Raw genomic sequence first — 14,803 nt, forward strand, 5'->3', positions numbered from 1 at the left:
CTGGGTCTCTTGCACGGCAGGCTGATTCTTTACTGACTGAGCTACGAGGGAAGCCCGCGATTCACACGTGTCGTACCGTAGGTCACCGTTTCATTCTGATGGCCTGACAATATTCCATGTGTAGATGAAACCCCCTTTCTTATCCATTCATCAGTGATGGGCATTTGGGTTGTCTCCACTTCAGGGGATATTACAGATATGCTGCTGTGCGCATTTATAGAGTTTCCATGTGAACATACGCTTTCATTGCTCTTGGGTACATCCGAGGAGTACAATTGCTGGCTGTGTGTGTGGCAACTCTGCATTTAATGTTTTGAAGAATTCCCAAACTGTTTCCCACCAGCGGTGTGTGTGTTTCAATTTCTCTGCACCCTCACCGACACTTGCTTTTATGTCTTTGATTCCAGCCAACCTGGTGGGTGTGAAAGGGTATCTCACTGTGGCTTTGGTTTGCATTTCCCAATGGCTAATAATGTTGAGCATCTTTTCATAAGCTTCTTGGCCCTTGTAAATCTTTGGAGAAATGTTTATTAGGATCCTTACGCATGGCCACTGGGCTATTTATCTTTGTATTATTGGGTTGTAAGAATTAAGCAGGAGACCCGGATTAAATCCCTGGGTTGGGAAGATCCCCTGGAGAAGGGAAAGGCTTCTCACTCCAGGATTCTTGCCTGGAGAACTCCATGAACGGAGGAGCCTGGTGGGCTACAGACCATGGGGTCGCAAAGAGTCGGACACGACTGAGTGACTTACACTTTCAAGAGTTCTTTATATAGTCTAGACACAAGTTCCTAATTAGATTTATAATTTGCAAATATTTCCTCCCTTTCTATGGGTTGTTTTTTCACTTTCTCGTTGGAATTGTTGGCAGCACAAAAGGTTTTAATTTTGATGAAGTCTAATTTTTTCTTTTTGTTGCTCATGCTTTTGATGTCGTGTCTAAGAAGCCTTTGCCTAAGGTGAAGATTTACTCGTGTATTTTCTTCTAAGAGTTTTACAGTTTCAGCTCTGCTATTCAGCTCTTTGATCCACCGAGTTATTTTTCAGACGGTGTGAAATAGGGCTCCAGCTTCGTTCTCCTGCGAGTCTGGTTGGTCCCAGCACCATTTGTTGAGAAGTCTGTTCTTTTTCCACTGAATCGTCTTGACCCGCTTGTCAAAAATAGAGTCACCTTCAAGCGAGGGTTTATGTCCGGAGCCTCACCCCCACCCCTTCGGTGGGCAAGTCTCTGTGCTTCTGCCAGACGGCTCTGTCCTGCTTGACAGCGGCACCTGTGAGCCTCAGGCTTTGTTCTTTTGCGAGATCATGTTGGCTCTTCGGGGTGCCTTACTCTTGAACTCAAGGCTTCCCAGTTGACCCAGGAGTAAAGACTCTGCTTGTCAATGAGGACATGTGGGTTTGATCCCTGGGTTGGGAAGATCCCCTGGAAGAGGAAATGGCAACTCACTCAGTCTTCTTGCCTGGAGAATCCCACAGACAGAGCAGTCTGGAGGGCTTACAGTCCATGGGGTCGCAGAGAGTCTGACACGACTGAGCCACCGAGCATGCAGCTGAGCCCCTGAGCATGCATGCAGTCTTGAACTCAGTGCAAAGCCTCGGCTTGTCCCTCAGCCTCGCTGAGCAGCTACAGCACGCGTAGGAGCACCGGCGACTCAGTGTGACCCACAAAGAAAGGCAACCAACAAGCACACACATCCTAAGCGCCTGCTGTATGCCGGCACTTACTGCGTGTAAGCTCTTGATGTTAGCTAATTCCTTCAGGCCATGGCAACACCGAGGCGCCAGGAGCCTGGGAACTAGTCCAAGGTCACACACACGCTCCGGGAACGGCTGCTCGTCTACAGCACCCCACTCTCACTGTTTTCCACACGGAAGCTTGAGAGTTTTCAGACATACAGAAAAGTTGAAATAGTTTTACGGGGCCGCCCAGACGCCCACAGGCGCGTCTGGCTCCACGCGCCTCGTCAGCTTCCTCCCCAGCCGCTTCCCAGGTCAGTTGCAGATGCCAGCACGGGGCACCCTAGATAGGCAGTGCAGGCACCAACTACAGCTCGATGTTTGTTACAGAGTTTTGATTCTTTGGAGGAAAACTGATACACCAGGAAATGGAGACCTATCGGGGGACCATGAACGCTCTCGTGGGCACTCTCTGCAGCCCAAACCCCTACTGAGAGACAGAACACCCACCGAAAAGTTCCCACTTGCCCAGCCCCGCCACACCACCCTGGTTCTGACTTTTCCCACTGAAAGCTGGTTTACTGTATCCCAGACATCAAACCAGTCCATCCTAAAGGAAATTAACCCTGAATATTCATTGGAAGGACTGATGCTGAAGCTGAAGCTCCAATACTTCTGGCCACCTGATGCGAAGAGCTGACTCACTGGAAAAGACCCTGGTGCTGGGAAAGACTGAGGGCAGGAGGAGAAGGGGACGACAGAGGTTGAGATGGTTGGATGGCATCACCGACTCAATGGACATGAGTTTGAGCAAGCTCTGGGAGTTGGTGATGGACAGGGCGGCCTGGCATGCTGCCATCCACGGGGTCGCAGAAAGTCGGACGTGACATAGCGACTGAACAACAAGACTTTCATAAACTTGGGGTCACAGAGAGTGTCCTCTCTGTGTCTGGTCCCTTCCGCTCTGCACAAGGCGTGCGTGTCCACGGGCTGCTGCGCTTTGCGGAGCAGTGCTGAGTCGCACACCCACATTGCCCCCCAGCAGCCTCCGCTCTGGCCTCTCGCCTGCTCACCTGTGTGACCTCTGTTCGCACCTGCGCCCCCACCCAATCCTCAGGGCTGCCTTCCAGATGCCGCCAATCAGAGGAAAGGAGGGTGATGCCGCCCCCTCGAAGCCAGAGGTTGCAGAGACACATGTCTTTGCTGGCATCTTGAGTCTGGGATAAATCACATGCCAGGCTGTTATGTGGAGAAGTCAACAGATTATAAATCGCATAGTAATAAATTCAATCCAGTTTTGCAAAGCAAAAATGTACACGTGCTTAGAAGAAAGAGGGCAGACGATGGTGGTTTCTTTCCCCCAGAATCGTCCCTCTTGATGGTCAGGGATGTGGATCGTGATGGGTGGGGTGCAGGAGAGACAGCAGAGCTCGGGCCCCTCCAAGGCACCCTGCCCTCAGAGACACTGAGACGTCAGGTCTGTGTCCCGGCCAGACCCAGCACAGGGCTGCCATCCATGACCAACCGACGTTTGCAGCCTGAATGCCGGCAGGAGGGACAGAAGGACAGACGGACAGAGCAGGCCCCAAATGTGTCAGGTCCAGGTTCCGGGGACTAAAGGGCCACCTTTCCTGGGACCTCAGAGGCGGGGGCTGGGAGAACTGCCCCTCGCTGTCCCCAAGGGGCCCGCAACCGCTCCCGCATCACGAGAGGCGGGGACCACAGCACCAGCCCCGGCCACATGGCCCTCCCGGGTCCATCCTGCTCGTTGAAGGACTTGGCTGGAAAATAGAAAAGGTGACATGCGGAAGCTTCGGAGTGGACTGAGAGGTATCTGATTTCTCAAAAATGGTATCAGCCACCGGGACTTCCTTCCTGGAAGGAGAGACCCAGGGTGTCGAGGCTGGTAGAGGCTTTCTGCCTCACGTCCCCAGGCTCCCCCCAGAGCCCCCGAGACAAGGTGCTCGGAGGCCACAGGCGGACGGGGGCCTGAGTGCCTGTGTGACTCTGCACACATGACGAAAGAGGCCACAGCGCCGGCCCACCCCCTCTTCCCACATGACCCCCGGGGTCAGGACCAGCCTGATCCGCGTCACGCGCAGGCGGAGTTTCAGGACTGAACTGCGGACAAGCTGTCAGCGTGCAGCCCTGCAGCCTGCCCAGGCAGGGACCCCTCCTCACCCTTGTCCCCGGGGACCCGCTGGGGCCCAGCCCAGGGGCATACATGCTCAGACACTTGGGGCGGGCCTGGGGAGGGTGGGCCCCACTCGCGGGCGTGCTGGTCCCCCCGACCTCAAGGCCTGCCCTTACAGGTGCCTCTGCCTGGCGTGCCCTCCCACCCCCTGGCTGGCCTGCCCGGGCCTCTGTCCTTCAAGCCTGGTTTGGGTGTCCCAGGCAGGTTTGGTGCCCGTGACTGCTTGTCACCTGGGCTGGAGTCCCTGGCTTCTGGACAGGGAGCACTTGGAGGGGGGCTTGTGCCAGCACCCCTGAGCCCCATGCCCCTCAAGGAGTTTGAACTGACCTGGCAGGCGGGGGTTGAGGGGGTGGAACCCCAGGGGAGGGGGAGGCAGGAGGGTCCAGGGCACAGAGACCACCCCGTCCCGCAGCGTCCACGCACGACTGGCCCGTCTCCTCTTCGGTCAGCTGCCCTTCTCCCCCAAAGGCCCTGCACGGCCAGGCCGCACTCTGAGCCCCGCAGGGATGACAGTCCAGGCCCAAGCAGGGAGGGTCGGGCAGGAGGCACTCTGCCGCAGGAGCGATCGATCACGTTTCCTCGGGAAGGAGGCCAGGGCCTCCTGGCCGGCCGCCCTCCCTCTGGCCTGCTCCGCGGGTCACAGGCCTGCCAGCGAGCGTCCAGGCCACCCTCACAGCCACCTTCTTCTGCCCTTGCCTCTGGGTCAGTGGTGATGACTCTGCCAGGGAGTGGTCCAGCTCTGGGGTCCACAGCTGCCCCCAGGAGCCCACCAGGCTGCCCAGCCTCTGGGCCGCCATCAAGGCATCGACTGGGTGGAAGACAGCTCCTCCCCGGCTTCCTTCCAGGACACTGCTCCCCCCAGTTACTTTTGATAAAAATATCCACTCCCCCAATCCCGGTGATACTGGCCTTTCTTCTCCCACATAAGCTTCCTGACCCAGGATGTGCTTGATTTCCCCCCATGTCAGGGAGCTCACTACCACATAGCCCCGGCAGATGCTGGCTTTCTATATACCTACAGTCGCTCCCGGCTCTGTCTTGACAAGACCTGAGCACCCCATCCTGCCCCTCGAGCCATCTCAGGGCAGCCTGTGGTGGGCCCACCTCCGAGTCCTCCTGGCCTCCGCTCAGCCCACAGCCCAGCCCTACCTGCCCCCTCTGATGTGACCTGCACCCCAACATCTTCACCTCCCCCACATCTCTGCAAAGGCACCCCCTGCTCGCCTGACTGCAGCCACCGGCGCACCCTGGAGCTGACCTCTCGAGGGTCTGGGCTCCGCGGGCTTACGGATAGCAACCCTGGGCAGGCTGTGATGGACGCCAGCGGGGCAGGGACCCAGCTTTATGGGTGACTGTCAGGTGGGCAGCAGATAAGGCTCCGGCCCGGCGTGACAGAAACAAGTTATAAAAAGCCTCCGCGGCATCTTTTCATTGACTTGTGCTTCGTGTTCCATTATCTCCCGGGCTAACAGGCCGCACACAGAAGCCCGAGGGAACGCGGTGTCCCAGCCACGGGGAGACGCCCGACGCAGCCCAGGACCACGGGTGTCCCCCGGCGTCAGCAGCCCCCTCCCAGGACTGTCTGGCATGGTGGGTCCCTGCCCCCCGTGCACTTTCTTTCCTTTCTGTTGGGGGTCCGGCAGGATGCGATCGCTCCTTACAGAGGCTGCCCGAGGCTGCAGGCAGCGAGGGACGTGCCCAGGGCCGAGGTGGACCGGCAGCATCAGCAGAGCCGCAGGCCGCCCCCCGACCACTCACCCTCCAGGAGGACGTGCCCCGCTTCGCAGGCGGGTCTGTGAGGCCCAGGGTCGGGGGGCTTAGCCGACACCCCTGCCAGCCAGAGGCCAGGCTGGGCTGTGGGACCCCCCGAGCCTGAGGGAACCTCCCAGCTGGGGTCTGGAGCCTCTGCATGTGGGAGGGAGGCTGTGGAGCGCCCTCAAACACCCGAGGCTTCTCGTGGCACCAGGCGTCCGCGGCCCCAGGCCCTTGCAAGGCCAAGTGCCCTCCTCTGACGGCGGGGACGAAAAACTCTCCTTCCAAGCCCCAGAGGGCCTGCAGGCTTGAGGCCAGCAGGGAGGGGCTTCCAGGAGGCCTCAGCCCTGGCTGGGCCCCTGGGGTCCTGGCGTCTCCTTGCCCGCCTGCGGCCCATGCTGGGGTCCCCCAGGCGCTCCAGGCCTCTCCTGCACAGACCCCCCCCCCAGCACCCCCAGCCCCTTGGGCGGGTGGCAGCTGCACGCCTGCTGCTCCTCACGCAGCCCAGCACCCCAGAGCCGAGCAGAGCCAGCAGTGTCTGAGGCTCAAAGCAAGCAGGGAAGCAACGTGCGTTGATGTAAACGAAGGGCCGTTTCTTCTTCCAGAATAGCTGGGCCCGCGGTGAAGCCAAGGAGCCTGGGGCGCGCGAGCCAATCGTATCACACGGAGCCAGTAATTAATAAAAATGGGCGATGATGGGCCATCTGTGCGGCCCGCGCTCCACGGCGCGGCCACGCGGGCCCTCATTAGGCATTCCTCGGCCGTGTCCCCACAGATGTCACGGTGGCTCCCGCGGGAAGACAGAGTGGGACAAATTCAGGCAAACAGCGTGGAGTGGGCCGGGTCTCAGCCGCGGACTCACGCGGGCCGGTCTGAGTGAGACCCCCGGGCGGGCCTGGGTGAGACCCCCGGGCGGGCGCCCAGCGTCCATCGTCCACTGGCCCCACGTGCTCTCGGCGTGACCTTGGGCGAGCACCCCGCGGCTCTGGGCCTCCGCCTCCACACTGTCGCAGGGAGCGGGACAGGTCCCCAGGACAGTGGTCAGTGTGCGCTGGGAGCACAGGGCCCCCAGAGCCTTCAGTTCGCGCAAACGCAAAGGAGGCCGCCGTCCACGGAGACTGGTTGGTGACCAGTAGACCAAGGGGCCCTAGGGTCTTGGAATTCTCTAGAAGTGCTAGTCAGGGCTTATTCTCCTTGACAATTCCAGCCGCTCATCTGCTCCTGCCGGAGACCCCTCACCCCTGGAAATAGTCTGCAGGCTGAGGGCTACCTCTTGCCTGGGCGGCGGGCCCATCAACGGGAGACAGGCCTGGGAGCCTCAGATGCCCATGGCCTGCAGCCCAATGAGAGTCAGACTGGCAAAGAGGGAGCCTCAGCGAGACGGGTCAGGGTTAGGATGAGGGTCGGCATGCATGACGCTGCCCAGAGAGGAGCCCCTGGAGGCCTGGCGCAGGTGGGCAGCTCGCCCTGAGCACCCTGGGACCGTGGGCAGGGCATTGAGGCAGTGTTTGGCCTCTCAGAATCCCGAGGTGATGGGCTCCTCAGTAGGTCATGCGTGTCACGGCTCCGCATGGTGGGTCCCGTCAGGACAAATGGCCAAATGCTCCCAGAGTGGGGCTCTCCCACAGTGGCCAAGGGTCGCTCGGCCTTGAACGCAGCGGGAAAGGCAGAGACGGACCCCAGGGTGCAGCTGAGGGCACACGGTGACCTGGGGGCCCAACTCCCTGCAGCTGGTCCCCCAGCCGGAGAGACGGGACGGGGGTCCAGGCTCGCCCTGCCCCTGCCCCCGCCCCCCGCCCTCCCTGGCTTCCAGAGCTTTCTCTGCGGTGTCCCTGCCACTCCTGCCCTGCTTTCCTCCGTGTCTGGATGGCACTGGAACAGTGAGGCTCTCCAGGTAGACCTCGTCTTGGGGGTGAACTCTCAGATCCGCCCGCAGACCTGGGGATTGAATTCAGCTGGAGGATCAGAGTCGCCTCAGCAGCTCTTCGCCTTCCGGAACTTGCTGTCCCGTCAGCCAGCACCATCCCCTACCCCGTCAGAGAGTGAGCGCCGCCTGTGTCTCGCCCATCGCGAGGGACGGCCAGGTGAGCAGGCCCTGGCCGTAGGCCCACAACACCAGATGCCAGGCTGCTCTGGTTACTGCCTAGGTAATCCGAGGCCCCCTGGCCTGTACCCAGAGAACCCAAGCCCCCAGCTTTGTCCCCACACAATAGAGCGCTCGCCCAGAAGGTGGACTCAGAGAGGGCATGTTTATTCTAACACCCTCAGCCTGGCTGACGCTCAGGGGCCCTAGAGGTCAGAAGGGAAGCTGAGGCCCGGGGAGACCAGCCCTTTTGTGGGAAGTGGGGTCAGAGTGGAGGTGGGAGTGTGGACCCCTGGGCACCAGGTCAGGGCTCTTTCCCACCGGGGCGTCCAGGACCAGGGGTCCAGGCCTCCCTGCAGTGAAGGTAAGGCCACCCGCAGGCAGAGGTCGAGGGGAGGAGAGGGTGCAGGAGCCCAGAAAGCTGTGGAGGGGCCCAAGGGCGAGGGGCTTCGAGGAGTGCGGCATCACCAGCGTGAATATTCATGAGTCCATGAATATTCATAGCAACATCTCTACCACTGATAAGGGAGACGCTGGGCTGGGAGGGAGAACCCACCACTCGCTTGCCCAGAACCCGGACAGTGGTCCTGGGCTTTGAGCCTGTCTGCCATAGGACCCAACAGGGCCCCTCTGCAAAGGTCACCAAGGAGCCAGGGCTAGCGAGGGCCTGGCCAGGGGGGGAGGGCCATGTGGCCACCCCCTGCCATGGACTTGGGCTCCCGGGCGCAGCTGGTGAGGGCCGCCTGGACGTGGCAGGCAAGGGCGGAGCAGCTGGGAGCTTCAGGACAGTCTGGCTGGTCTGCGTAACTGGCCAGCAGCCAGGAGGAGCTGGGAGGAAGCCGCAGCTGCTGGAAACAGGACCCCCTGGGGGCTGATGAGGACAGGATCCACGTCAGGGGTGGAGGGAGTCCAGGGAAGGAAAGCAAGGTGGCCCAGAGAGTGGCAACACCTTGCCCGAGGTCACACAGTGAAACTTGGGACAGCCCAGGGCTCCGTTCTGGAGTCTGTGGGTGCGGGAACTGGCATACAGGAGGCTGACCTCTGGGCTGGTTCCTGCCCCAGGACAGGCGTGTGGCTCTTCCTGCACACAGCAGGCCCTCAATTCGTAGTTGTTGAATGAACGTCTCTGTGTTTTCAAGGGGAGAAACCAAGTCTCAGAGGAAGGGCCCCATCCCAGGCTGTGCTGGACGGTGTTCCGGGCCAGCCTGCGTCTCACCGGGCACTGCCTGCATGTTAGATGGGAATCTCAGTGGAAGACCAGCGTCCTTGGTCGTCCTGAGCCGTCAGGAGCCGGGAGGCAGCCCCGCCTCCTCTCTGACCTCAGTCCCTTCTAACAGTCGGATCTGGGAAAGCTGCGGGTGAGACTCACTTCAGGAAACAAGGAGACTCGGGAGACCGGGGCTGGGCTGAGACGGGGCAGGGCAGGGGGACGGGAGGGTCCCCGGGCCGAGGGGGGCCTCTGGAGCAAACCCCGGGCCTGTCAGGGCGGGCGCGCTCACCCATCTGCGTGGTGACTGAGCAGGCAGGACGCCGTGTTGTTCGGAAACCCAGGGAGGAGGCTGACAGTTCGCGGGGAAGAAAAATAATCATAAATGATGGTTTTTATTAAAAAATATCACCAGGAAAATGTATACTCATTCCAGAAGCCCAAAAAGAGCCCAAAATGTAATAAGGGGGAAGAGAGGGGAAGGGGAATGGAAAATTAAAATCATGAAAATAGCCCAAGAAAATCTTCCGATATCTGCTGGTGGCTGCAGGGAAGGAAGGAGGGGAGGGAGGGTGTCATGTAGTGTGGCGTGATAAACATTATTCTGCAGCCGAAATAGCAGGCACGGCGGCAGAGGAGGGACAGACGATCCATCACGGAGCTGTGATGGATGGTCCTGCTTGGACGGGGAGGCCAGGCCTGCTGCGGGCCCCGCGGGAGCCAGGGTCCCCAGGAGGGCGGGGTCGGCCTCTGGTGGGCCTGCCCGGCCCATTACACCGTGTCTGGGCCTGGGGCACGTGGAACCCAGTCTGGATGGGAGATGGGAAACGGGCCCAGAGACAGCGGGCCGGTGCCCAGAGCCACACAGGAATCCAGGGTCAGGACAGGGCGGGGGTAGGAATCCAGGGTCAGGACCGGGCGGGGGTAGGGACACAGCAGTGCCCCGACCCCTAGACCCAGGCTCCCTCGGGGAGGAGTCGGGGTTCTGTCTCCCACTACCTCTGGCTGAGCAGCTGGGCCACAGAACACCCCCCAGCCCCTCTCTGCCCCTCCCCGGGGGTGTGGGCTGGGGATCCAATCTGGGTTTGAATCCTGAGTCACCCACTTCCCCCAGAAAAGTTCCCCAGCACACAAGTCCCTCCTGGACGTGGAGGGTGGGCTGTGCGTAGTGCCGGGCCCAGGGCAGGGTCCCCTGTTCGTCCACAGCTAGCACTGAAGCGGCTGGTGCCCCGTCCACCAGGCGGCTCTCCTCGGGCCCCCCTCCTGTGTCACAGGGGTGCCAACCCCTGACTTGTCTAAAGACAAGAAAGGAACCCAGAATCTCTCAGGTCAGTGGTCATCTACTTTTGTCTTTGGCAGGAATCAGAAATAATCCACTTGCGGGACTTCCCTGGTGGCCCAGAGGCCAAGACTTCGCTCCCAAAGCAGGGGCCCAGATTTGCTCCCGGGTCAGGGAGCTGGAGCCCACAGGCCCAAGTGAAGAGCTCGCCCATCACAGCCGAAGATGCTGACAAAGATCAAAGATCCCGTGCAGGAGCTTCCTGGGGTGCGGTGGCTGAGAACCCGCCTTGCAATGCAGGCAACGCAGGTTCGATCCTGGTCGGGGAAGGAAGACCCCGCCTGCCACGGAGCAACTAAGTTATCGGTGGCTTCAGCTACCGAGCCCATGGGCTCCAGGCCCGAGTGCCACAACGAGAGGTCAGCACAGCAACGAAAGATCCCGCGTGGTGCCAGGAACGTCAGTTAAGGCCAGGCACAGCCAGATAAATAAATATAAAAATAAAAGAAGGAAGAAAGAAAAGGAAATGATCGACTTGCAAGGTCTGGCTGAGGAGGCAGGGAGGCAGGAGGGACGGGGGTGGCCAGGGCTCAGACTCAGGGGTGTCTGTGCGTGTCTAATCCTCGGGACCCCAGGAGAGGGAGGCAGCGGTTGGACCACTGCCTCCCTGACAGGGGTGGGGAGGGGCTGCAGGGGCAGCTGGTCAGGCTGCATCAGGAGGGACAGGCAACGGGGGGGCGGGGGGGGGGGGCGGCCCAGCCAGCCCCGCCCTGTGCCCACAGGGCCCTGGGCCACCTGCATACTGAGAGCCCTGCGAGGTAGGTGGGGAGAGACGGGAAGACGGGAGGAGAAGGCCAGGCCTGGAGAAGCAAGGAGTGAGCCAGAGGTGGAGACTGAGGACCCCCCTCAGACCCCGCCCCCGGGACCTCCGCCCTCCCAGCGCCCCCTGGGCACCGCCGTCCCCCCCCCCAAGCCTCCCTGGGACACCGCTCAGCACACCCTCCCTGCGTCCCCTTCTACAAGGCCCAGGCCCCCGGGGCACTTTCCCTGCAAAGCCCCTGTGCCCCAGACCCCAAACCCCATCTAGGAAAGTTCAGGAGGAAAAGGAGCGAGCCCGCTTCGGAGCCCCTGTGTCAGAGCTGGGAGAGGCCGTACCCCCTGCCCTGCAGGGGAGGGAGTGGCCCCAGCTGTGATGCTTCCAGGCCAGCTCCCACCCTCAGCGCCCCTGTCAGCTTCCAGAGGGATGATTGGGACCCAGGCCCGGGTCCAGGCCAGCACGGGGTGAGGGGTGGGCTTCCCTGGAGCCACAGCCTGAGGCACCTCCAGGAAATGCGGGCAAAGCTGGCCGCTCTGGGCCTGTGAGAACAGGACAGACTGTCAACCCATCACCACGGCCAGGACCTGCCTGCTGGGGGAGCTGTGACCCTCGCGGGTCCCGGGAGAGGAGAGGGGCTGACAGACACCCCACCTCAGTCGCCCTGGGTCTACGAGGGCCCCCTGCTGGGGGTGCAGGACCCCGAGGCCAGGGCCCTTGCGGGGTTGGGGACTCACGTGGTGGGCATCTCCTAAGACCCAGCTCCGAGGGGCTATCCCCACGCTGGCCTGCGGGGTCTGCGGGCTGCTGCCTGCAGGGATGGGCAGGGGGTCCATCCAGCCTGCTCCCTGTGGCAGCGCAGGCCTGAAGACCCCGACCTGACCTGACCAGGGGCGACTCCCAGGAGCCGGTCAAGGGAGGGAGCGGGGAGGGGGCGTGCTGCCTGGCGGGTTTGGGGGTGGGGGCTCTGGTTTCCTGAGGATGCGCTGCACGCTGCTCAGTCACTCAGTTGTGCCCAACTCTGTGTGACCCCCTGGACTGTAGCCCGCCAGGCTCCTCTGTCCACAGGACTCTCCAGGCAGGAACCTGGAGAAGGTCCCACATTAAGGCGACTTTCCATGTGGATGAGATTTCCCTCTGAAACTGGTTAAAGACTCCTGGGCTTGGGGAGCAAGGATGTGAGGAGGAAAGGGGCAGAAGCAGCCCCAGTGACGGAGAGAGGCCAGGGGAGTGGGCGACCTGCTCTGGGGCTAAGAGAATGAGGGGTGGGCATCCCCTCAGGGTCTGAGAGGATGGGGGTGGGCGTCCCCTCAGGGGCTGAAAGGACAGGGAGGGGGGGCGTCCCCTCAGGGGGATTAGAGAATGAGGGGTGGGCGTCCCCTCAGGGGCTGAACGGCTGCGCAGGCCCGGCTGTCACAGCTCCAGAACCCCTGCACTCAGGGCAAAAACCGTGATCATGATCAGGCTGTCAGCCCCTTGAGACCTGGGCCTCTGTTCCCAGGCACTGGAGCAATTTTTCAACATATGCAAACGGTCTTCCTGTGGGGGGTCGAGGGGAGCAAAGCTTCCTTCCAGCCAGAATCCTGAGCTGCCCCCAGGCCACACCACGACCCAGCGGTCTCCCCCCAGGACTGGGGGCCCCCCGGGGCAGCCCCCACACTGGGCCCCGTCCACTTGACCGAGAAACGCAGCTCAGAGGCGGCTGCGGAGCCGGGAGCCACCCCAATCCCACCCCGACCGCGCCCCAGCCGGGTGGCTCTGCAGCCAGGACCCTCCTCACGCTCAGCGCCCCTTCCCCCTCCCTGTGACACCAAGCCTCCCCTCCCTAAGGTTTCCCGAGGGTCGATTAAGATGTCTGGAGTTGATTAGACTCTGACACTGATGAAACCCAGAGGTAATTAGCAAAAGAAAAAAAAAAGTTCTGATTAGTCCTCAGCATAATTCTCTCCAATTATTCAAAGTTCATGCCTGCAGGGGGTGGAATATCTCCAGGAATATTTATTTATATCCTGATTTTTTTCATCAACTTTGTGAATTTAGTTAATAATCATCAGGCCTGAACTTGTTAACTTGGAGACTTTGATGGGCCCATGTCAGCCTGGCACGGAGGGGCTCGGCCGAGGGACCCTGGACCCCTCTTATCCCCCGGGATGGAGTCTGGGGTCCCCACCAACACGCGTCACTTGAGGCTCCCCTGGAGCTTGGGGGGGGCTGCCGTCATCTTAGTCCCCAGGGCCTTGTGGTGGCAGGCCCTCCTGTAGGGGAGGGAGGTGGAGGAAAGGGGAGCCGCCACGTGCCTGGGGCCCAGGGGAGGCGCCCCCACAGCAGGGCCCCGGTCCTGGGGTGACCTCCGGGTGGAGGCTAGGGTGGGGTCCTGGCCGGCCTGCCCCGCTCTCCCCGGGGAGCTCAGGACTGCAGCCAGTCCCCACCCCTTGCCAGGCTGTGCGTCCTGCCCCAACGGCCAAGGAGCCCCCTGCTGGCAGCTCTAGCCCCACCCAGGCCAGGACCTGTGCCTCCGAGGCCGGTGACGGCGGTCGACAGGTGAGGGCCAGCTGCACGGCCAGGAGGTGTCTGTGCCGGGCCAGTCCACTGCCCGCGCGGAGCCTCGGGGAGAAGCCGGGTCCTGGGGGCCCTGATGTTGGGGAGGCCCCAGGGCAGGTGTGGGGGCACCACAGCGATGCGCGTGACTCGGAACCTGGAGCACAAGTGCTCAGGCATTTTGTTCTGCCTCCCGGCATTGCCCAGCCCGGGCCCCCAGCTCATGGACCAGGTGAATGGGGCGGCAGAGGGTCTGTTAACAGAAGGGCAGTCAGACCTTAGAGGGAAAGGTTCTCCGTCAGGTGAGCGGAGCTCCCCTCCAGGCCAGGCCCCCTCGGCTGCCGGGCCCCCACCCTCAGGCCCGCCAGGTCAGCAAGCCCCTGGCCTTCGCAGGCGTGGAGAGCTGAAGCCGGGTTGTCAAACCGATTCGCTTTCAGAGGCCACGGGCAGGACGTTGGGCAGAGCTGGCATCCTGGGGGCTCTGGGCGGGGTGAGTTGGGGTCCATTCTGTCTGCAGCGTGTGGGGGGCACGTGGGTGCAGCTCTGGGAGTGGTCACCTCCCCCCTTTCCGTCCCACGGCCCTGGCGGACCCTCGGCTCCCCTGCTGAGGGGTGGCGTCTGGACGGCCCCCACGGGCAGCCTGACGGAGTGACGCCGGTCACAAACAGCGACGCGATGGCCCCCGGCTCCGTCCTGGGGACACAGACACCCCGTCCTGCCTGCAGACCGCCCCCACGAGGGCACCTTCTCAAACGAGGTCCCTTCCTCCGGTGGGGTGGGTGCTGCCTGCCCAGTACCTCAGGCAGCAGAGCCCAGCGTGCAGCCCACACGGGGCCCTGACCAAGTAGAAGAAATGACTGTGCTTCAGCCCCAAGTCCGGGGCGCTCTGTGACCCGGAGACAGAATGCTCAGGTGGGAGCTGGGTGGGGCTCGGGGGCTCCAAGCTGCGCCCAGCGCCCCGCTTGGCCCCGCCTCCCACCCTCACCCCAGGCCCAGCGGCTCTGGGATGCGGTGAGGCTGGCTGCCTCCTCCCTCCTGTCCTCACTCGGGAACTGAAGACTCATTTTCAAAGCAGACGCTCACAGCTCTGCCTCCGTCCGCTTCCCTCTCCTCTGCCTCTGTCAAGGCTGCCCAGAAGAGCTGGCCTCACATCAGATGAGGCTCTTTTTGGATTAATTTAGCCCAGACCAGCAAGGGGGGCTGGTGCTGCTTGTTAGGGCTTAATGGGGAGCTTATTAGCTGGGCGGTTCGGGGATGGG

The sequence above is a fragment of the Bos indicus genome, chromosome 25, assembly GCF_029378745.1.
Source record: "Bos indicus isolate NIAB-ARS_2022 breed Sahiwal x Tharparkar chromosome 25, NIAB-ARS_B.indTharparkar_mat_pri_1.0, whole genome shotgun sequence".
Classification (NCBI taxonomy): domain Eukaryota; kingdom Metazoa; phylum Chordata; class Mammalia; order Artiodactyla; family Bovidae; genus Bos; species Bos indicus.